The 22,114-nt window shown below is 40.0% G+C and overlaps 1 pseudogene; it reads right to left on the bottom strand.

Moving 5' to 3' along the window:
- LOC122346838 overlaps nucleotides 1–22,114 on the bottom strand; it is a 43,673-nt pseudogene that overhangs the window by 5,413 nt on the left and 16,146 nt on the right.

Here is a 22,114-nt window from a genome sequence, read left to right as displayed (position 1 = left end):
TCAGGCTAGAATTTACTCTTACCATCCTCAAGCTCTCTGAGAGATTGTTTCAGCATCTGAACACGTGTGTTGCCTCTTTCCTGACTGGCTTGCAGGCTTTCTACCTGCTTGCTGAGATTATGCACCTGTGATTGGGCCTCATCCTACAATCACACATTCAGGAAGAAAAAGGTTGTTCGTGTTCTTGTGTTATTGATACACTTTTGCTTTTACTGTGGAAACTAGTAATGGCATGAACATGTGCACTATGTGTCCGGTTTATGTTTTTATGTTTTAAATAATTCTTCCAAAAATCTGTATGACTTTGTCTTCTGTGGAACACAAAAGGAGAATCTGTGAAGAATGTACTAGTTATTCTTGAATGTAGTTACAGTGAATGGACACAGAAGCTTTCAAGGCTCAAAAGAATGTAAAAACAAACACAGGCCATATTTAGGTGAGCTTTTTGTGAACAACAGACCAAAATTGTAGCAATTATTCACTTAAAATCTTGAGTTCCACCATTAGCTTTTCCTTTTTGGCACGTTCATATGAGTTCATAAAATACCCACATTGCCAAATTACTGAACAAATCATTCTTTTAAGTTGGATCGTTTAATAGAATTGATTGATCCAGCTCACTAAAACAGCCTGAATGATTCATTCTGATTCAATAATTCAGGCGCAGCAGTTAACAGTTCATAGAAGGAGAAATCTAGCATTATTAATTGTGTGGGCTATATTTATGATGCCTTTGTGGCAATGTAGAGGTGTCAGGTACCCGCTCTCTCTGTGTGTCCCTGAGCTCTTGCTGGAAGTTACGTAGCAACATGTGAACTGAGTCCAAATCCAATTCTCCATCTTCTCCGTGGGAGGGGGACAAAGAACACACCAGCAATCCACTTACCCCAGGCTCATCTGACTTGGGTTCACCTGACGGTTTACACAAAAGATTTTATTTGATTCTTGAAGTTACTTGTTTAATTACCTTTAGATTTTAAGAAATCCAGTAACACTTTATTTTGATGGTAGCTTATAAGTACATGTCAACCAGTCTACTAATACTCTACTAACACTCTTATGACAGTTAGTTGACATGTAGGTGCAAAGATACTTATTGTCAACGGAATGTTTATAATAAAGTGAAACTAAGAATCCTTTGTAACAAAAGAGTGGTGATCTTCTTTTGACCTTTAACTAACCTTTGCTACAGAGACCTGATTCATTATTGGGCCGAGAATGCATTACCTTTCACAGGTGATCGAAGTTCTCCATGGTGAGGGACTCACCCGCTGCTCCCCAGGTGCGGGTGAACATCTTCCACGCCCGCTCTCCAAGTGTACGTTTCAGGGTTGAACTGAGAACATTCAACCTGTGCTCAAGATCTCTCCGTATGGCGTCATTCTGTCCCAGCTGCTCTTCCAGCCCTTGGGGCCGGGCCTCAGCTAGACTTACCTTCAGCCCAAACTCCCTGAGCTGGGCCTGGGCTTCCTGCAGTGCCCTCCAAGCGAGCAACCTCCTCACGCTGCTTCATTTGGCTCTCCTGAAGATTGGCATCCTGTTGTTGTTGCAATTCTTTCTCCTGGCGCTGCACTTCTTCCAGTTCTGCTACACGCCGCTGCAAGCCTGCAGCCTTTTCACACACAGACCAGTTTCAACAGTTTAAGTTGGTTAATGCATGTGTGTGTAGATTCTGTATTTATGCCAGTTTGTTTGTTATACCTCCTTCAGAGCTGCTTCTCTGCCAGCATCACATTCCAGTACTCTTTGTCGGAGAGCAAATGTCTCTTTCTCATTTCCTCCTCTCTATGCTCTTCCTGGGTCAGTCTGGCCTGCATGTCACTCAACTCTTGCCCTTGTTGAGTGCACTGACCCTCTAATGTCTTCACCTGCTCAGACACATACTTTTTTATTTTAAAAAAACCCCCAAAACAAATGGTTGCATTGTATCAAAAAATCTAGACAGCAGAATTTAATAGTTGGTAAGGTAGTTGTTAAGTTAAGTTAAGGATTTAGAAGGTAGTCATGCAGAATATGTCTTTATGAGTACTAATAAACAATTGGTCCCTATACTAAAGTGTTACCGAAAACCTTGATTTCTTGGGCCCTGACCTGTCTGCGCAGTTCCTGCAGTTCCCTGCGTGCCTGCAAGCGAGATTTCTCAAGTTCACGCATGTTGGTTCTCAGCTTCAGCGCCTCCTGCTGTAGGGAGGATTTACATTCTTCCAGCACTGCCAGCCTCTGATCCTTTTCTTCTCCACACTCGCTTCAAACTAATAAAAAAGTAAATGAAAAACAAGGATCGATTAATACATTTATAATTAAGCTATTTCCTTGTTTCGTAAAGACACTGAGCCTCACAAGGAATGTCTGACATCCCAAAAGGACATTTGTACTCCTTTACTGATATATAAGTTACACTATATTTTTAGAATAATATACTATATACTATTACACTACTATTTTTAGAGGAAATTGCTTTGTTTTTGTTTATTCTTACTTAAAATCACATCTCAATGTTGATCTTATGTTACATAGCCGAACTAACAGGGAACAGGTATGTAGTACAAAAGGTATCAACACTTTAAATAAATCCAATATGCTAAACCTGTTGTTTTCAAACTCGGCTCTCTTCACAGCTGTTCGGAGTTCATGATTGGAAGCATGGATGGCCTCTTTTTCTCTCGCAACATCTCCTAGAGCTCTCTTCAGTTCCAAGCCCTCATGCCGCTGGGCGCCCCTGTCCTGCAAACACTCCTCAGCTCTCTGTGGGCCTCGATTAGTTCCTTACGGCCAGAGTCCCTGCTCTCTCTCCACCTCATTCAGTTCCCTTCTCAAACGCTCCACCTGAAATAGACAGAGATGAGAGAGAAAGATTAAATGCAGCCAAACGGTTCTGTAAATACAAAAGGAGTGATGGGTCATGGTTTGAGTGCAATGGTGTAACTTTATCTATCTAAAATAAAGTCAGTTTAAATCACTCATGTGTGTGGCGATGTGACACCACAGAGGGAGTGAAGATTTCTAACAGTCATATTCCTTACGTGGCACTGTTCTGCTGAGGACAATTCAACTTCATTTTCCATGAGATGAATGAAATGGAAACACAGCCTATTAGTAAAATTCCACTGCCTTGTTCCATTCAGCTTCTCAAAGCATGTGAGCATCAGACTCATCCAAAGAGTTCTGCCCTCCTTTCAACGCCGGATTTCAGGGCACATTCTCGTTTGCACTTAAAAAATGTGTTTTAAGTGTATGTGAAATGGTTCAAATTTTCAAAAGCTTTCATCAGATATGCTCAGGGTGAAACTCCTCGCCCATGTAAACACACAGGAATATGACCCACATTCTGGTAATTGCTTGGCTACAGCTAATCATTTTACGGTGCATTTTTTCCCCAAAATGCAGCCAGAATGCAGAAAGAAAGAGGGAGAAGAAAAACAGAGAAAGAAAGGACAGGCTCCAAAGACTGCCACACACAGCAGCGATGATGAGAAACATCAGCAGTGTGTACAAGTGTGTGTAGATGCTGCTGTTAAAGACAAATATGCGTGTGTGTGTTTATGTGTGTGTTTAAGTTCAGTGGCCACACAAGATGTTTTCTTCTCATAAATCTTAATGTAAAAGAAATAAGCCTGTGCCAAGCCCACACTGGTTTAATTCATTGATAGGGGGGGTTGGGTTAGTAGGACAGCGTTGGGTTAGAGATGACCTCTGTTTAAGAGTTGGGGGCGGTGTTTCCATAGAGACGACTTTCATTACAGAACAGGAAAAAATAAACTTCTGAGCACCTGCTTATTTGTGATTGCAACTTTTCCTTTTCATATCATAGATGGAGCTTTCGCTTTTCACTCCCTGCTGGCTTTTATCATTCCCTCTCACCACTGGTAGTTTGTCATTGTCTGACCAGGGCAAGCTGGAGGAGGTTTAGTGAAAATAATCAAACAGGAGGAGAAAATCCATCTTGGTGAGTAGACAGCTTCACCTAGAGATGAAGTTCTCATCATAGCCACAGAGGAACATATCACCCTGGGTGCCTGGAGATAGATTGTTCAAATAACTAAATCTGTGGCCTGAGGTATGTGCAGAGGTCAATTCCAAAAGTTGACCTTGAGCCTGAAAGGCAGAAGTGTACACACACACGGATACATGCACAAACATCAAACTAGTGGCACTTGGAGCATGCTCAATACATACTAACCAATGCCAAGTTCAACATGAGTGAGACTGCCCCTGGTAGGTACAAGTTGGACTCCAACAGGCAGCATGTTGCCTCACGGCCCAATATAAACTTACTCACCTCCTAGCTTATATGACGTTGGTTATTTGGCACTGGCACAAACACATTTTTTACTGCTCTCTTGGGCTATAGTTTTTTTGTGTTCTGGATAATACATTTGTTTCTGTGTCTGAACAACTGGAATGTAAAGTCTTGAGTTGTGTGACCTCTTGCTGAGACTCCTGCTTCTGCATAGAAAGCTCTCTGATCTGGTCATTTAAGCTGCGCTCTGAAACTTCACGGGAACTCAGAGACTCCCCGAAACGAGAGCGTAGGTCCTGAAGCTCTACCTGCAAACCTAAAAGTGTGTCCTACAGAGAGAGAGGGATAAACAAAAATGAAAATGAATGAAAAAAATGTGATGAATTTAGGGCTCTCACTTGATCAATATATTTATGCAGGATCATTTTTTGTAGTTTACAATGTCCTTTTAAAGCAAAGAATATATTCAAAATAGGACAGAATTTTAGTACAGAATATATATTTATAGCAAATATTAAAACTCTGTGCTAATTTGAATAAATATACAAATATACAAAATATATATTTTACTTTTTTTTGCCTTAACAAAGCTTATCATATTGGACAGAATTCTGACATACTCTATCCATTTTCTAAATGCATAAAAAATGGATGACAATTTAAAATCACAAATAATTTGGTAACGCTTTGCAATAAGGTTCACTAGTTAACATTAGTTAACATGAACTAAGACTGGACAATACTGTACTTCTACAGCATTTATTAATTTTAGTTAATGTTAATTTCAGCATTTATTAATGCATTAAAATCAGGTTAATGCACTGTGAACTAGCATGAACAATGAACGACTGTATTTTTATTACCTAACATTAGCAAAGATTAGTAAAGAGTCTTCATGTTAAATAATGTTAACAAATAACACATTGTAAAGTTTTACCAATAATTCCATGGTGAAAAAATGGTCCATGCACATTATAAACTTATTCTTACAACTTTAATTCACTCTTCAATGATAAATTTCACCATAAGGAAATTGAACAGTGCATTTATTTTCATAACTTAGATTGCAATTTCAAATGTAATAAATGTGTTTAAAAATTAATGCACAATTAGTCTCATGCATTAATGTGTTAACTTTAATCTAATAAGGAAAACATATTCCTCAGACATATTTGGATTTATCATACCTTGTCCTGCTCCTGTTTGCTCAGGAAGTCTCTACGCATACGATCCTTTTCAAGGGCAGCTGTCTCTATGTCACGCTCGAGGGTAATTATGCGCTCAGTAAGAGTAGCTTTCTCTACCTCCTTCTCAGATAGAACCTGCCAATCAAGCACAGTCAAAGCGGTAGAACCAACTTACAGTGATGCCATCCGCCCCATGTTCGGACTGCAGATGTTTTAAGGCTATGCAGGGCAACAGACATGCCTTTTGATCAGATTGAAAGGAAGTTGTCAAAAGGTTTTGGCTGTGTTCCTCTGAGACACAAATACACACACACACCTGCTGTTTATGGCTTTCGGCCTGCAGCAGGGATTCTCTGTACAGTGCTGCTGCAGCTTGGCAAGTTCTTCCTGCAGCTGTTGCTGAACTCTGCGACTCTGCATGCGCAGCCCTGCACTCAGCCCGCAGCTGCGACTCTGCCTGCTCCTCTGTGCACACAACTCCACACGCATGCGCTCCTGAGAACCACAAGACAGGTGCATGTGTTATAAGCATCCAAATACTCTCTTGAACCACAGGAGAGTTTTACAGTTTAGGGTTATTGCATTTCAATCGCATCTTCTGCCAGAATTTCACTGATAGTCCTAAATCTATGGCAGTATACATGTCAGAAATAAACACACAATGAATACTGAGCTGTGTTGCATGCTGGGTATGGCAATACACTCATTGGCATTTGTTGTCAGACACTTCCAGTTATTTTAACTATACAAAACTATAAATGTTATGCTGGTTGTGATGCTGCAATCTGTTATTTGTCATCATATTATTTAAATTATCATCATACTGAAGTGCAAACGGTTTCATATTTATCACACTTTTTACTCTTCTATTTATTTACCTGCTGTATAACAACTAATTAATCAGAAGTCTTGCACAGAAAATTGCCACTTCCACAATTAAAAAAAGGTTGATAATGCCATGTTCTGGCAATGAACTTTCGTGATACTTGCATCAGTGCAGGTTTGTGTGCAGAAAGCAAATGCATAGGATTTTGTAATATAAATGTCAAGCGTGAAATCATGCTAATTAAGCATTAATATCTGCTTAATTAGCACTAATAAATGGATAATATTCTAGTAATATGCATGCCTATAAGTAAATAGTTAAGAGACCCTAAAATAAAGTGTTATAACGCATCAATGAAGTGGTAGGGACAGTGCCTTAATGTCACAACTTCAGTGATACCTGTGCTTTCGCTCCGCATGCAGTTGATCCTGATGGCTTTGCTGTGTTGTAATGAGGGTTTGTTGTGCGTTTCTCTCGACCTGAGCAAGCTTCAACTCTAAAGCCTGTTTCTCCTGCAATGCCCGGTCATTTGCTGCTCTAGTTCACTGTGAACATTAGACAGCTCACCTGTGCAAAGAAAAACAGCAAGTATATACACCAAGGAGAAACATGCTTTGTAATGAAAACATACACTGGAGACACACTATGCTCTAACATGCTGGAAACATGAAATTATAATGCTCTTTGGAATCATCATTACACAATATATAGTGACAGCACCAGCACATAAATAGTACAGTGTGGATGCTATCTGTGAGGGGACTTTGTTAAGCTCTGGAGAGAACCTCGGCTGACCCCTCAGCTGTTCCCCAGTCCGGGTCTAAAATATGGGCCCCTTGTGGACTATAGCTGGGGCCCAGCGGCCAATGGGTTCAGCCAAGTCAATGAGAGAGGAATACAGGCTCCCTGAAGAGACACTCACGCGTCAAAGTCTCGTTAGCCTGCTGTAGACTAGTATTCTCTCCATCTAGCCTAGCCCGGTCATCCTCTAGCATTGAGGCCAGTTCCTGCCTGTCCAACAGGCCTGACTCTAGAGACTCTCTCTCAGCCCTGAGCAAAACAAAAAGGAAGAGAAAATACAAAGAAAAACAGGTTGTGTTTTGTGAAGCTAATGAACATCTTTAAATGGTTGTTTCTTTAGCTAACATCATTCAAGACAGATGAGATGTTCTGGAGATGATTTACACAGCAAAACACAGGATTAACCTCACGCGATTCTCTCACAGAAAAGACTTAGTGAAACTAGGAAGAGTTACATGATTGAAAAGGCCCAATTGATAATTACTCAAAAACTCGCTGAAAACACAGGTGTTTTACTTCTACTGCCAACACGAACTCCAACATAAATACAAACACTTAGCCCATATAAACACATTAATACACCAAATCCTACTTGCACTAAAACACTAACACACTTTGACTCACCGCAGAGCGGCCAGGTCTTGGGCCAGGGCCTTGGATTTACGTTGCTCTGAGGTGAGCTGCACTGTGAGATTGGCTTTGTCTCTCGCCAGTTCATCTCTTTCCTTGCAAGTCTTCTTTAGCGAGGCAGCACTGAGCTCCATTTCTCTATGACATGTGTTCAGCTGTCCCTGCAGGGTTTGCTTCTGCTTACTGACCTATACAAATCACACACACATGTACATGGAAGCTTATATTTGAATGTTCACATATACCCAGTGTTTGCTGATAGCAGATCAACATCAGGATTATAAATCAAGTACTCAGATGATATCTAATCATTTGGTGATTTATCCGAACACGCGAGATCCTAGCTTATGCCAGTAACTGACCACTTAGGAACAGCAGGCTGTCCAAATATTTTACTGATATGTTAAAACTTTCCCCACTGAGCCTGCACTAAACCGTTTGCTAGCAAACCAAAGGAAATTTTATTTCACTTTTCTGCCAAGCAGGTCAACTAAAAACAGCAAGTAAAATGGACAAGGAAATGTTGCAAATAATGTACTGTACTAATAATTTACAACATATCTGTGTTAAAATGGAGATTACATTAATATCCACTAGTGATTTATGACAACGCTACAGTTTTAACATAGCGACACCTCAGTAAAACATGACTGTAGGTGAAGACAAAAGTACAGATGAATTCCACACTGTCTGTTGCAAAGCTGCGAGCAGACAGATCAAGTTTGTGATTTACAGCTTTTTTCACTCATTCTCTCTCACTCTGATGCTACCCGTCTGTAATATCTATCTCTCCAGTCTTCCTGTCCTTCATTTGTACTCGAGATCCCCTTTGCCTCCCCCATTCAATTCCTTTGCCACTCATAAACACACGCTTGGGCCAAGATTCATACAGGGAACTCTTGGAGGAAGGTGTTGAGTACCACGGCAGATGGGTCTAATATCTTCCCTTGGCTTTTTAATGTGACAACAAGACCCATCAGAGCACAGCTGAAAGTTGTGAATCACACTGGGTAATGGGGCACACGCCCCCTCATTTTGTGACTGACCTGGGCGTGTTGCTCCAGGGCTGAACTTTTCTCCTTCTGTAGGAGGTTGCACTCTGCTTCCTGGGTCACTTGACTCTCTTGAAGGTGAATATGTGAGGCCTCCAGAGCACGTTTCTCTGCCGTTAGGTCTAACAGCTCCTGCTGAAGTCTGGCTAGCTCTCTCTGGCTGCCGCCGCCTAGCTCTGCTTTCCGCTTACGTCACGAGCTCAGCCTTTTCAGCTTCGACCTGGCATAATATTTTGGAGAATAAATAACAGCTTGATTACCATATTGAAAAGACCACTCCTGCTGGTTTCAATCATATATGGCGATGTGTTGGTATCCACACCAAGATCATCCTGTATAAGCCAGCTGACTTTCTTCTTTCAGACGAATTCAGACGAATCAGAGTTATATTCAAATATTTATTTTATATTCATATACTACTATGGCTTGAGGGTGCGTAAAACAGGCTAATTAAAAAATTTTTTGGTGAACTAAACATTTAATAAATTAACAGTTGCTGAAATGAAGAGTTAACTATAAAATTGAGAAAATGAGAAATTATTTAAGATTTACTACTTTAACACTATGCACACTATCCAGTTCAATGACCCCGACCTGTAAGAGAAGACGGTTCAATTCGACCTTATCTTTAGCCAATCCCTCACTCAGGGCTCCCATCTTGGCCAGGGAGTCCTGTAGCCCTGCATCTTCACTTCGTAGTTTAGTGAGCGCCAGTTCCTGCTCAGCATTCTGGGCCTCCGCCTGTAGGGAGGCAGTACAAACATCAGTGGGAAGTTTGGCTACATCCAATCATTAGCTACCAAGTTCACGTAACCAGCATTTATTTTGTAATCAGCGGTTAGAGTAAAATATGTTTGCAGAGCTGTTTAATAGCACTGGAGTTTAACCGTTACATTTTGTCCTCAGGATGACCTATGTAGAACTGCGGAAGTGTGGAAAAACTGTAAGTTAGACAGAGTATGTGATGAAAAATCTTACAAAGGCAGTTTTGCATGGTAAATATCAATTACTACAAATAAGCAGAGCTACATAACTCACACAAGGTCAAAGTAAACTGAGTTTCCAGTAATTCAACAACTGAGTTGGACATTTGACAGGGGAAAAACTCTGTATTTACTTAATGGATAAATAATGCAAAACTGGGTAAACAGTTTTATGACTGGATGTAATTCACTGTAGCAACATGCAGGTGAGAACAGTTTTATACAGACTTAGATCAGGTGTTGTTAAGATGAATGAATTAGTGAATATGTGAGTGATAGAAATAATAAATGAAAGAGTAAATAGTGTGTGAATAAATGTGTGACTGATTGAGGAAGGGAGTTAATGACTGAGTGGTTTAAGAGAAAGTGTGATTTGAAAGGATATGTTAGTTAATGACTGTTGAAAATGAAAAAAATGTGTGAGTGTATAAAAATGGACTAAGATTTACTGAGTGAATTAATAAATGAGCAGGTGAGTGAATGTGATGGAATAAATGAGTGGGTGAGTAAATGGATGAGTGAATAAGTGAGTGAGTTAGTGTGGGTTTTGTGTGAATGTGTACAGCAGTACCCTGGAGAGAGCCTGTGCAAGAGTGCTCTTTTCATCCTCCAAAACCTCTTTCTGTAAAGTCAGCTGACTCAGAGCTTCTTTTAGTGTGACCAGCTCTTTGCGCACATCCGAGTGTCTCATCTCCAGCTGCTCCAGAGAGTGTCGTCTGTAGAAAAACAAAAAACGCACACAAATTGTCAGGACATAAATACAATTTTTTTGATTTGTAGATATGGGTAAAACAGCACAGAAAAAACCGAAAGAGGCACACTAATCAGCTCAGTAGGAAATGTATGCATGCGAAACTTAATTTTATTGTAAACAGTGCTAAGGTTAAGGTATAGGCAGGCTCATGTTCACAAACATTTACAAGCAGATATATTTCTGTAAACACACTCCTTAGAGACATTTGCTCAAAAAAATACTTAAATATTACATCCAAAACCATTCCTACCCATATACAGTACATAACACATGATCAGGGTTTTTACCTTTGACCTAACCAGTAAACTAATGCATTATGCATCTTCATGTTTAATGCATTTTGTAAACAGTACTATTCTGGTTTGATTCAAGGCTACTTTAAGGACAACATGTGCTAGTGATACTGACTGTAAACAATAGGACAGGGAAATAAACAAGGGCCAAGAAGGAAGTCAAGGGGTTTGAGGTTTCGCAATGCCATACCCCCTCTCGGATTCAGAGCGTTCTCGAGCCAGCTGCCTCTCCAGGTCCTCCCTCTGCTGCCTGAGGAGGTCTCTCTGCCTCTGAACATCCAGAGAAGAGCTTCTCAAAGCTTCCTGCTCTGTTTGTGTGCATTCCAGCTGCTGCTGCAGGCCTGAGAGCTGCCTCTCAAGCTCTCCTTTTTCACTAGGAAGGGAAAAAACTTGACTATTCAAGTTAAAGTCCTAAAACTAAAGAATTTGCATGCTTGGGCCACAGTTACACCTGTAAATTAGGACTACAATTAGTTTGTGCGTTGGAATCAGCATAACATAACTTAGGTTATAGAAACATAGAAAAAACATTAACCAGCCTCTTAGTTTATCCTGAAAAATAATGCAATGAGGAAACAGTTCTATAGAAAAATACTGATATAGAAGTAGAGGTTAAAAATAGTCAGGTAGTAACTCACTCATTACAGGTTATACTGCTATTGAACAATGACATTCTTTATTGAAGTGCCAGGTTCATTAAGTCCCAGACTCTACCTGTTTACTATGCCCAGTGAGGTGCGGTATCTTAGGGCATCTCTAGTGCTGTCCTCCTCAGATCTCTCCAGAAGTTGATTTTCTTGCTGCAGTTCCCGGATTCTTTGTTCCAGGCTTCTGGTTTCATCTTCCCCCATACGCAGCTGATCTCGCAAGGTGGCAACCTGCTCTTGGGAAGCATCCAGACGTCCCTGCAGCTCCTTTGGGTGGATAGATATTTTCATTTAGTTAAATGTGCTGAAATTACATACGCTTCTTGATAGCAGAGTAAACTATTAGGGAGATATGGTGAAGTGTGTAATTTCTGTACCACTAGGAGTGGTGACACCTGTGCCATATAAGGAGGTTTGTTGCAAACCTGAATTTGTGCCTGCCGCTGTAAGAGGGCTTTTTGCACAGATACTGGAATACTGTCTCGTTGAGAAGAGGAAATAGATCCTGCAGATGGGTGCTGATCTTTTGATAAGTCTGAGGAACTTTCACCACTAACCACCTAAAAGAGAGGAAAAAAAAGAGTTAACAGTCCTCTCATCATGTTTTGTACATCTGGCCCAAAATATCATGGCAATCATGTTCAGTAAACCTGATTAATGTTGTGCAGTAACTGTTGCAGACTGCTGATCTCACTACGTAAGGCATCCCTCTCAGTTCGGTCTTCGGACCGATTTATTTCCTGTCCAGGAAAGAATTTAGGTCAAAGTGCAGGTTCTTGAATGGCCATGACACACAACAGACTCCAGATGAATCAAGATAAGTCATTAAGAAAGTAGTAGTTAAAGACTAAGTGGACTGACTAGTCTTCCCAATAAATGATTCTGGCAACACCATGGTTCTTACATGATTCTTGGTCTTTTACCTTAATTGCTCCCTGCTGGTGGAATGACCTGCCCAACTCGATCCAGCTCTTAAGCGTCTTCAATAAATGGCTAAAAACATACACTCCTCCCCCCAAAAGTATTGGGGCAGTGAGGCCAATTCCTTCATTTTTTGTTGTAGGCTGAAAACATTTTGGTTTGACATCAAAAGATGAGCATCAGACAAAAGATTTATATGCCAGCTTTTATTTCCAGTTATTTACACCTGAATCTGACAACTTAGAAGATACCACTTTTTGTTTGAATCCACCCATTTTTCATGTAAGAAAAAGTATTGGCAGTGTGTTTTGGGTCAATATCTTGCTGCATGATGAAGGATCTCCCAATAAGTTTGGTTGCATCTTTCCTTAAATTGGACAAAATGTTTCTGTAGATTTCTGAATTACTTTTTCTGCTGCCATCATGTATTAAATCATCAGTGAAGATTAATGAGCCCATCCTAGAAAAAGCCAAGCCAAGCATAAGCCATGAACAAGCCATGACATTACCTCCACTGTTTTTTACAGATGAGCTTGTATGTTTGGGATCATGAGCAGATCCTTTGTTTCACCAAACTTTAGCCTTTCCTTCACTTTGGTACAAGTTAACCTTTGTCTCGTCGGTCCATAAAACATATTCCCGTTTTTTGGCAAATTCCAGCATGGCCTTCCTATTCTTCTTGCTAATGAGTGGTTTGCATCTTCTGGTGTAGTCTCTGTACTTGTAATCATGAAGTGTTCTGCGAACAGTAGATTGTGATATCTTTACCTCCTCCCCTCTGGAGGTTGTTGCTGATCTCACTTACAGTTGTTTTAGGGTCTTTCCTGACAGCTCTTACAATGTTTCTGTCATTAACTGCAGTGGTTTTCCTTGGTCTACCTGTTCAATGTCTGTTACTTAGTACACCAGTGGCTACTTTCGTCTTCAGGACATTCCAAATGGTTGAAATGACTATGGCCAATGTGTGTGTGTTTTGCTTTTCTATAAATGCAGTTTGAACATTCAAAACCCACATTTGAAACTGAGTGTAGAGATTCAGTGCTAATTATTGTTTGAAAAATCATTATGATAAAATCCACCTGGGCAACAAAATACACGTGTCAGTCACATGTTCCAATACTTTTGCTCACATAAAAAATGGGTGGATTCAAACAAAAGGTTATATAAAGTTGATGTAAATACCTGGAAATAAAATGTGGTATGTAAATCTCTTATCTGATGTTCATCTTTTGATGTCAAACTTTTTTTTATAATAAATAAATGGACCCTCTAACACTTGCATTCTCTATTCTGTCTCTATTCTATCTTTTTAGCATAAAAAATAATAACACTAATAATAATGACTTAACAGTAACTCAATCTATTTTATCTATTTTTTTATTCTCTCCATTTATTATACATTATATATATATAACAGGCACTTGTCACAGCACTTGCTCTTTTGTTGTTCTATTGTCATAATTTGTCCCTTTGGATGAAAGTGTTTGCTGAATGATTAAATGCACAATATTCTACTGCAACACTGCTCACCATCCTGTCCAAAGCTGCTCCAGAGTGCTGTCAGATTGCTTTCCTTCTCAATGTTCTGTGCTCTCAGCTGCTTTACCATTTCACCCAATTCCAGGATCCTGTATCGATACATGTATTTTAGACTTAAAAAAATTATAATATCAAAGTATCACAAGTGGTTTTTAAGCCACGTTTTCTGTCTTCTTAAGTCATATGATAGATTGTGAGGACAGAGTGAAGAACAGGCTGAAATTAAGTTATCATTCACTAAAAACTTGGAATCCACAATAGCTCTCTTTGGCACTTTCATGTGAGAAGTTATGTTCGAGTTCAATTTATCAGTAGAACTGGTTCACAGAAGTGTTCTGAGTCATTTCTTCACAAATCATCTGATTTTTCTGACTTCAATGGTTAATAATTCAAAGGACAGCTTACATTTTGGTCTGTTTTTCAAAAATATCTCTCATTTAGCTCCAGAAAACTCAGGAGTTGTATGGATCACATTTATGTTATATTTTGAAGCTTTAGACATGAAGGTATGTAATTTATGGGTATGCTATTTTGTTAAGAAAAATAGCACACCTTTTTCCATTGTTGTAATCTGCAAGTTGAAATAGACACAGATAGTATGAGGTTCTGAGGTATTATAAGGCATACAGTACTCTTTTTTCTGCATGAGCACACATACTATCACAATGTGAAGAAAAAATGTGCATGTGCGTAGCATTAACACAACTGAGACAAAATGATCAAACACCCTATGGTGTGCTTATTTGATACCCATTTATCTATGGCCCTTTCTTCCCGCTGCAATAAAGCTCAGCTAAAATTTCATATATCAAAATGGAGAGTGATCTCTGCTCTCTACATTATAAAACTGTCACTGATGAAAAGATGTATAAGAAAGAAGCTGCAATGACTCCATTCATCAGAAGACCTCAACCCTGCTTTGTCAGATCCATGGATCCACTCTCAAAAGAAAGTGTCATAGACCACTGACACATTATACAAGTAAATGAAGAATGTAGAGGATACTGAACAGCAAATAAAGAGACACACTCTTTCTATCTAGTTTTGGCATGCCACATAGCTGGATAGATGAGGCAATCTGTGCTGACCTTCCCTGTGTTTCAGCACTAAGGACAATGTACAATGAGTCATCTAGGAGATGTGAGTTCAGGACATCAATAATTCAATTCAAAGCTTAGGGATAGGTGCTGAAATTTATGACACTGTGAAATCCTTTGAATACGATAATTTAACCCCAGCTGCCAATACTGTATGTATTTATTGCAGCATGCTGCTCAAGCATGATGACACTTGTATAGTACTTTTGAAAAATGAACGGGACGTGTACGTAAACAGACAGACATGTTGTACCTAGAGTTAAGCTCTACTTTCTCTGCGTCAAAGCGGGCTTGCAGCTGCATAGCATCTTTTAGTTTGCCTCTTAGTTGATTCTCCAATGCAGATACTCCACTGATAGCAGGGGTACAAGGCTGGCTCATGCTAGCCTCCAAATTCACACAGGCTGTTTGAAGACGATGGCCAGCCACCGCGCACTCGGCTCGCATGTCCGACAGACTCCTGTAAAGCACAAAAAAATACATATCACAACCAGCAGCAGCGATGAAATTCCCTTACACAACAATTTCTTACGTTCCCAAGGAAATGTGTTTTGTTCACAACTGACGAGAGCCAGATGGCCGAAACTATATTGTGATCTGGGAATAAACTCTTTGAACGGTGTCGTGTCTGAGTAAGGGTCGTGAACATTTTCTCCGCTGTCCATGTGTTGAGTAATCCACATTACAGCAAATTACTCAACAATGATCACAGCATTTACACAGGCCGAGCCCTCATCAAGCTTGGCTCTGATGGATGGCTCAAGACTAATCTCAAGGGCAATCTAACCATCACATTTCCCAGGACGATGCGGTCAGGATGGGTGAGGGGTGACCCAGGTGACCCGCTGTGCTTTGATCCCGAGCGGGGATAAATTACGGTGGGTTTGGAAAGAGGGTTCTGGCTGCAAGCTACACTCACCTGTCAGCGAAGGCCCGCAGCTGGGTAAAAGAGCTTCTCAGGAAGGCCGCCTGGCGCCACAGAGATCGCACACGGGCTTGCTCGCGGCCGTTTCGGGAGGTATTCATCTGCGGGAGAGCGACACGGCCATATGGTCGGCAGGTTCGGTAATAAGGAGGGTGGCAAAGAGGTTAAAGATGTCTCCATTATAGATGCACACATACAAAAAATAATGAATGCGCTCACATATACTTGAACTGCCAGGCGCACACACTCACAGAGCCTCAACTGATACAGTAAACCTTTCTTGACTGTATAAGGCTGAATACTACATGAGCTCCTTCATATCACCAGATGTTTGCAACGAGCAATGAATTCTCGCTCTTTTTTTTCAATCGACTGGAATGTTTTCACAGGAAACAACAGCTGAGAAAATCACAACAATGATTTAAAACAAAGACAGTGTCCAGACTGACAAAACAGGCACCAGGGTGGAATTCCACAAGTTCCAGAGTTGAGTTTCATTGGGTTGGATTAAGGAAAGATTTTCCTTAAACTGTGGATTTGGATAAAAACATACACTACAGATCTCTCCTTCCTTCCTCTGTCTCCTTTTCCTCCTCCCTCTCACCTCAAGTTCCCTCCTGAGTCGCGTGTCCCTCTGCTCTGCCTCCTCTCGTGCCTTCTGCAGGCTTTCCGTCAGGGCCTGATTGGCTTCGTTGGCTTGTTCGAGTTGTTCCCGGAGCAGCGCATTGACCTGGCTCAAACCAGAACACCTGTGAAATATATGGAACTGCTTCAGAGCACTGTATGCCGGGACCTCCACCTGTTAAGCCACAAGCCAAACTTTGCACATGATCTCACCCCTTCCTTTGTGCGGCCTCTATCAGCTTCTATGTTTACAGGCTCATAAAGGCCCACGTCACATTCTACATTGCCAGCCATGCTTAGAGAAGAATGTGCGTGACAGTTTTATAAAGTCCATGTCAGCTCCAGCCTAATTGCCACCAGATTTGCTTGTCAAATAGTTTACAGGGTTATTTACATCAATCGTGGCAGAATCCACCCAGTTACATACAAAGATTGACGCCAGGGTGTGAGGCAGTAGGGGCGACAAAATAAACGATCATCAAAGCAAATGAGCAACAGAGAGAGACACATTCAAAACTACAAGAATGTGTTTAATAATTTTCAATAATTCATTTTCATGCTCCATGATTCTTTTGTTTCGCTTAATTCTGCTTGTGCCCTCTGATTTTAGCAGCAGTGTAGCAGGCATAACATTTCTGCCCTGCTAAATTTCAGTTAATTGTGGTATGCTATGAAAATCTCATGAGCCGTGGCACAGTTGACTTCTCTGACATAGAAAATTAAATACATTTGTGTTAAAATACTGCAGAGCCACAGATGATCGGATGAACTGCACTGTGTAGTGCACTCTCTGACAGAAGCCCTAAGGTGTAAAAATGAATGAGAGCTTGGCAGCTTTGAGGCCCAGAGTTTGCCATAACCATTTCAATTATGGGCGAGTGGCACAGTAAATCACGTTCTTTTAAAGGCTGGCGTCTGGGTTGGTAAGTTGGCGGTTCTTTGTATGAAGTGCAGTAAAAACTATTTGGCTGAGACGGTGAACAAGGCTGTGATAATTAAGTCTGACAAACTGGATACCTTTTGTTTTTGACACCCCTTCTAAAACTATTCACTTCCAGTATGTGCTTGTAGGCAGCAGGCAGCCAGGAGATTTAATTTAGAGCAGTTCAGCTCTGTTTACCTCTTTTCTATATGTTGTCTATGTGTTGTTTCTCAGTGTTATAACGTTGAATACCTGGTGGAAAATTCAGCTTAGGTGGTCATAGTTCTGCTTTAGAACATGGAACATAAAACATTTCTATAGTCCACTTTAGACATTCTGCTAACAGTAAGTAACATGAAGTTACATGAAGTACCATGTTCCAAAACACAACTACCAGTCTTAAACTGGATTTTCCAACAAAGTAAAGAGGAAAAACAAAAAAGAAAACAGAAACTCTCTAAAAGGTTTAACATTTTCATTTTTCAAAATTCTCCTTTGGTTCCAAACAGCAAGTCTTGACATACTCTTTAGCTGATTCACACCCCTACTCGCTCATTTTAGTCATTGCCCCCGGCATGTTTCTGTTTTACCTCTCACTGTCAGAAGCACATATCACTTTTGTTCTTACCGTTTCTGCTCATCCTCCAACAGAGCGAGTTTACTTTGGACATCCATATTGTGTTCCTGCTCAAAACGCTGGAGACGGTGTGCTGAAGAGTCTAGGTGAGACTGGAGCTAAATACATGGACAGAAAAAGATTTATACCTAACACACCAAAATACAGTACAACACCTGACAACAATTAGACAACAGAAGTTACAGGAGCAGATAGGTTTCTTAAAATTCTAAGCTCCAGTGCACTGGTGCCATGGTTCCCAAGTGGATGGTGCACATTATGATTGTAAAGTGCTTTTTTGGGTGTACAGCAATGCATGAAAAAAATGCTATATAAATATCTCATTCATTCATTGGTCACACTTCATATTAGGTGGACTTAACTACTATGTACTTATATATAAAGAAATAAGTACAACGTATTTGTTGTGTTCATATTTTATTTGAAAATCACTTTGGGTTTGGGTAGGTTTACGGGTGGGTTCATGATGTGGTTCATCATGGGTCAACAGTGTAATTACAAATGTATTTACAGAAATTATTACAAATGTAATTAGATGTAGGTTGTTATTAAAATATAAGTACAATGTAATGATCTGTTTATATACAAGTACATAGTAGTTAATATAAAGTGGGACCCGTTCATTCATAAAAGCTGTAAAGTTCTCTAGTAAGACTTACAGAGAGCCTCAGTTTCTCTGACTCTGAGGTTTTCTCCAGCACCTGCTGCTCTAGATTTCCACATCTCCTCTTATATTGGAGCAACTGCAGACACAGACAAATACTTTTACTCCGCAACTTAAGATGGAGCACATTCCCAACTATACCAAAGCTTCATGGTTTCTTTTTGATATGTATATTCTAAAAGTAAACACCCTAGAATTACAAAATCATTTTCCCCTCAAAGAATCTTTCCCAACTTTGACAAAAATTAAATGTGTTGAATGAGACCACATCTAACAGTGGACCTTTGCCTGTAGTTTCTGCACCAGCTGAGCCTGTCTGTGTTGGCTCTCCTGAAAGGCCTGGAGCTTCAGCCTATAAGATCGTCCTTCCTCTCTTAGCCAACCCTGCTCTGCGCCAAACAGACTCTGCTGGTCTGAATCTCCTGACTGCTGCAACAGCATCTGCTCCAGCTGCAAAGACATATGCACACATTACACTGCTTAATCACCTTTTAGTTCCTTTATGGCTGTTCACAATTTGTATTAGCATGATTTAGTGACATTTACAGTGAAAAATGGCTTCGAAAAATCAAAAGACTAAGTATGCTTAAATCGCTAGTGTTACACCATTCAAATATTCCAAAAGATTTTTTACAGCAATAGATTTATGTATTTAAATTTATGTAGGAAACAAGTAAAAACAATAGTTGCATTGTCTCAGAGATAAGTCACAAGTGTTGTTGTTGTTTTTTTTTTTTGTAAATTCTAATAAAAATTCTGGATAAAATTGGTGCACCTTAGTTGTCCTGAGTTCAAATCTCAGCTTGTGGACCTTTCTTGATCCTGAACCCTCTCTCTCTCTCTCTTTCTCCCACTTTGCTATCTGTCTAGCTACTGTCCTATAAAAATAAAAGTTAAAATGCCAAAAATAATAATAAAATGACTTTGAGAAGTATCCACTGCAACTAATGTGTGTCAACTTGCCCCAGTCTCTCTGAACTCTTAATATCACACATTTTAGCTTCTCAAGTACATTTTTTAAAATGTACTCACTGAAAAACTCAGGTAGCATTTAAAGAAAGGAGAAAGTTGTCTGTCACAATGGCAGAGTGTTTCTCTCTTGATTCCCATCCTCCTACAGGGTCTTCAGTCTCAATGTCCCATTACCCCACCAACCCCTCCCATCTTCCTTTAACCCCCAGTGCATATCATGGTGCCAGACACCCAGTCCCTACTAACAGAAACCACATGTTTCCTCTCAACACAACAACATGCTGCCTCAGCTGATTCGAACAAAGCAAGAAAAAAGAGAGCGAGGGGTAGAGAGAGTAAAAGGTGGAAGTAGAGTCACCTTTATCCTTTTGCAAACAAGTAATACACACAACTACCGGTCATACTGAATTCACAGGCTAACACTCATCTGCTGCTGAGCTGAACAGCAGCTTCTAAAAGATGCAAGGGACAATGGTCCCCTGTTCCTGACTGAAGCCAAGGGCTTTGCAAAACTTAATAAAACATTTTTCAAACAGTCGTTCTGAGAGCTTTAATTCCATATACTACAAAGAAGGGCAAACCAGCACCGGCTCTGGGCGGTTTTGGGGTTCAGGGCTCATAAGGGAACAGGGACTTATTATATGGCCCGTTGTTAAGGTGACAGCTTTTGAAAGCGAACAGAAAATGAAAAACATGGGTGGAGGACGAGTCAGAAGAGAGAGGGGATGTTGGTGCAGCAGCAGCTGTGTTTAAAGGCTCCTTTGGAAACAGCTGCACTACCCTATTGATTATGTATCTTTTCAACTATTTTGGCACAATTAGAGGCAATTTGTTGCTACAACAAAAAAAGCGTTTGATGCAAAGTCATGAAAAAATGGCACTTACAAACAAGCATATTGTTCTGTCTTAAAAGCTCATGGGGGCCAGAGGTGGAGCACAGCACACCTCTAGTGTGTATGTTTCTCTGGAAGTACATCCATGAAATACATTTGCTTCCAAAAAATAAGAAGAAGAAGTTCAGTTTTGAGGCATAAAGCAACAATGTGAGATATTTCCATCAGAACATGGTGTCACATTGTGACACAATGTCCTGATTATGATAAATTGTAAGACAAAGTGTCCAGAAACAAAACCATGACTGTCACAATATAAGATATAAAGTTGCAATGTGACTAACAAAGTCACAATTATGAGAAACAAAGCTAGTTCAAAGTCACATTGTAAGAATTACAATCAGAGTTACATAAAACAGAAATCACACCTGCAAGATATATTGACACTGTGTATTATACAATTTTGCAGAGAAACTATATCTGCAATTGTGAGATATACAGTACATTTACATTGTGAAACACAAACAAAATTATAAGGAAGTGTTGAAATATACTGATGTTTGTGAGGTTTGTGAGATGTGGTCAAATGATAAAATATATAAGTCAGATCATGCCACAAGCTCTCAAATATGAGAAACAGTCAGAAATACGAGATTTAAAGTCTATATAGATAGATATAGATAAAACATAGATATGGATATAGAGGTGAGTTTGAGTTATAAACAATTACCTTTTATCGAGGCTCAGAGGTTTTGGATATATTTTCATAATAACACATGAATGGGGCATTGATTGACTTGGTGAAATTAGTACCCTGATGGGCATAATGCATAAATGATACACGGCATCTGTCTTTCTACCGAACTTTAAGAAAATGGAATCAACCTGCCTCTAATTACTGTCCAGAACCAAATTCTCCAATTCAAATCTTAACTGTAACCACGTTAAAAAATGATCTCAGATTTGCTACTGAAGGAAACTTTACCAGCAGCATCAAAAAGACAGGAGGGTTTTGAAGCAGGGCTGATGGATGATGCAATGACATGTGTCGATATTGGATCCTTCTTGCTAGCGGCACTAAACAAACCCAGCATTATGATGGTATTAAATTCAAGAGCTGGTCGCTCTCTCATGTTGCAGCCAATCTGCCGCCACAGGCTTGGCTCTGGTCCATGGGGAGAATGCTGTCACACGTGTCTAGAGGCCACTCAGCCTTTGCGGTGTATGTATAAGTGATGAATTTTCAAACACGGGTGTTAGCCACATGCTTTTGTTCAGATTAAAGCTTTAGACAATGTACTTACAGTAAAAGTCTTTTAAAATTCTGGTTAAGATCTACCCTGTACACCGAACAAGGGTGAGCATTCATGGGGTTGTATGGCTCTAGGCGACTAGAACACATAACACAGGGTGACCATTCTTTATTTTAGTGCAATGTATGTCGTTTTCAACAATGTTGCGATTGTTGTTTTTTAAGATGTACAAGCTTTTACAAAACATTGAAAAAAATGTCCACGAATTTAATGTGTATTGCCTCTTAGATACAACTTAGATAATGCCCACAACA

The sequence above is a fragment of the Puntigrus tetrazona genome, chromosome 6, assembly GCF_018831695.1.
Source record: "Puntigrus tetrazona isolate hp1 chromosome 6, ASM1883169v1, whole genome shotgun sequence".
Classification (NCBI taxonomy): Eukaryota; Metazoa; Chordata; class Actinopteri; order Cypriniformes; family Cyprinidae; genus Puntigrus; species Puntigrus tetrazona.
Note: the sequence above shows the minus strand (reverse complement) of the source record. Positions and strands in the feature narration are given on the sequence as shown.